This window comes from Symphalangus syndactylus, chromosome 2 (assembly GCF_028878055.3).
Source record: "Symphalangus syndactylus isolate Jambi chromosome 2, NHGRI_mSymSyn1-v2.1_pri, whole genome shotgun sequence".
NCBI lineage: Eukaryota > Metazoa > Chordata > Mammalia > Primates > Hylobatidae > Symphalangus > Symphalangus syndactylus.
Genome location: NC_072424.2, coordinates 99,295,856 through 99,298,854, shown reverse-complemented (window position 1 = coordinate 99,298,854; position 2,999 = coordinate 99,295,856). Strand labels below are relative to the sequence as shown.

Sequence of the window (2,999 nt, the reverse complement as noted above, 5' to 3'; positions counted from 1 at the left end):
GACAGGATGCTGGATGTAGTTACATTTAATTTCCAGATTGCTTCAGTCTCACTGAAATTTGAAACTCATGAATGCAAGGTGGTTCCCCTCAAAGATTTTTAAATTACCTGCCCCCCAAAAGGGAGTCATTGACAAGCTTTTGAAAAATATAGAAAATTGTCCCAGAAGAACGACTGTCTTTAATCAGGTGTCTGGTGGTGTCTATCTTTGAATAGGTCCTATAGTGAGTAGCTTGGATGATAGCATTTAATATGCTAGAGAATTATGAAGTCCTTTTAATTCTAGTTGCTCTGAATTGAGGGAAACTTGAAATTGAGCCACAACTACATCACAGTCTTCCAAGGCAATGACCAACTTAGATTCTGAGACTCTGGTGAGAGTTAAAGCTTTACGTTCTATGTTAACAAATCTCAGTATTTTACGCTTACCCACTAGAGTTCTTTGAGTTAGCATCAGTTGCAGCCATTTTCTGACAATTTGACCTGAAGTTTAAATTCTTGCAGGGAAGGGTTTCTAAATTAATTAACTGTGTTTATTTAGGATTAATAAATATTCCTGAAAATCTGAAATGTATAACTCTGAGTTTTTCAAAGCAGAAAGCAATCTTACACTTCTGTTTATTTGCTTTTAAAATAAAATACCCAAGCTTTGCACAGTGGCATGATCGTAGTCAATGAGGTTTATCCAGGGTGCGATTATTGCTAATTGAAAATTTTTCCCAATACTCCACCATGACGACCAGAAATATAGTTGGCATTGACAATTTTTGACAGTCTCTGCAGAGGCTGAACAAAAAAATAAATAAAAAATAAAAATAAAATTGGCCTGATAGGGTCACTCACACCTGTAATCCCAGCACATTGGAATGTCAAGGTGGGAGATCGCTGGAGACCAGAGTTGGAGACCAGCCTGGACAACCAAGGAAGACTCAGCCTCTACAAAAAAGAAAATTAAAAATTACCACTGGAGTGCATTGGTGCCACCTACTCAGTAATCCCACCTACTCAGGAGGCTGACGCGGGACGATCCCTTGAGTCTAGGAGTTCAAGGCTACAGTGAGCTGTGATTGCACTCCAGCCTGAGTGACAATGTGAGACCCAGTCTCTAAATAAAAAATAAAATAAAATAACACTTAGAGTTTCTGCTAATGTAGCCACTAGAAACTATTTTACTGTCTTTACTAATTCTGATGAACGGTTTTGTGAAGAGTAACTGACTGACAAAAGACTCCAGCATGAACGCCAGATCAGGCTCCATTTTGTTCCATGTGCACAGGGACAGATGACACATCGCATTCAATAAGACTTGGGCATAGGGTTTACCTTCTAAAGTGGGTGCCTCGTGAGACTGTTTTTATATTCAACAGGGAAGTGTGTGGGCATCAAAATTACACTACACGTCATAGCCCAAATAAGCATTTAGTCATTGCAAGGAAACATCCGGAGACCAGAAGAAATAATCCAAATTAAAATTTCAACACTTTTGAAGACCAGGAAACTAATGCATAATTTCTCTCCTTAATGTTAAAAGAAATTAGTTTCTTCCCTACACAATAGGCTTCTTTTTTCTGGTCTTCTTGAAGCAGTGTTTCTGTGGTGTTTCTTCCACGTCTCCTCTTCAGTTCTGAAAATTGCCCGCTGCCAATTCTGACATGCCAAGGGCTAAGCTATGTTTGCCCAACCAAGAAAAGGTAAAAACAGAATCTTGGAGCCAGGAAAGATTATAAACATTTTTCTACACTGTTCACGTGCTGTTTATAAAAAGAACTCCCTTTAAGACTTCAATAAGTCCCCAAACTTCATTATTTTGCTCTCCCTCCAAGTACAAAGCACAGATGTTTTGGCATGTTGGAATCTGAAGGTTGGAATTTTTAGAAGAGGCCATGTGTGGGCAGGGAACTGGCACCCTAGGCAAATTGAGAGATTCAGCCATTTTCATAAAATAAGGTAAAAAACCAGCTGTTGGCCTGGACGTTTCTTTTTTCTTTCTTTTTTTTTTTTGAGACTGAGTCTCACTCTGTCACCCAGGCCGGAGTGCAGTGGTGCGTTCTCAGCTCACTGCAACATCTGCCTCCAGGGTTTAAGTGATTCTCGTGTCTCGGCCTCCCGAGTAGCTGGGATCACAGGTGCATGCCACCACGCCAGGCTAATTTTTGTATTTTTAGTAGAGATGGGGTTTTACTGTGTTGGCCAGGATGGTCTCGAACTCCGGACCTCAAGTTATCCATCTGTCTCAGCCTCCCAAAGTTGCTGGGATTACAGGCATGAGTCAACACACCCTGCTCAAATTTTTTAAACTTAAAATTTTATGCAAAAACTGAGTGTCAAATCAATATTTGCAGAATAAAACTGCATACCTTTCTAATACTTTTTAAACACAGTTCAATTTACTTTTTAGTAGGTAAAACCAGGCAGGCAGCCAATTAAGATATGATGAAAAATGGACAATTTTTTTAAAACTGGAAGAATTTGTTGGGCGCGGTGGCTCACACCTGTAATCCTAGCATTTTGGGAGGCCGAGGTGGGCGGGTCACCAGTGGTGCGGAGTTCAAGACCAGCCTGACCAACATGGAGAAACTCTGTCTCTACTAAAAATACAAAATTAGCCAGGTGTGGTGGCACGCACCTATAATCCCAGCTACTCAGGAGGCTGAGGCAGGAGAATCACTTGAACCTGGGAGGTGGAGGTTGCGGTGAGACAAGATCACGCCATTGCACTCCAGCCTTAGCAACAAGAGTGAAACTCCGTCTCAAAAAAAAAAATAAAACTGGAAGAATTCACATTATAAGCTTCATGGGGGCGAAAGCTGTGGTCATTCTATGAATCCCCACTGCTTAACAAAGTGACCGATACCTAGTTGATATCTAAAATTTTTAACAGTGATTTCCGCTGAGAATTAGGACTTTTCTGGTGTGTATGTTGAGGTATAGAAAGAGGTGAGAGACCTAAGTCTCCATTTTAGATTGTAGTTCCTTAAGCTGTGTACATATATGATATGT

The 2,999-nt window shown here is 40.4% G+C and overlaps 1 non-coding gene across 1 annotated transcript; it reads left to right on the top strand.

The window, feature by feature from the left end:
• The first annotated feature begins 644 nt into the window (after positions 1-644).
• Positions 645-785, top strand: LOC129477395 (U4 spliceosomal RNA). The gene has a single exon (XR_008655608.1). It is a non-coding gene; the product is annotated as a U4 spliceosomal RNA (small nuclear RNA).
• The last annotated feature ends 2,214 nt before the right edge of the window (positions 786-2,999 follow it).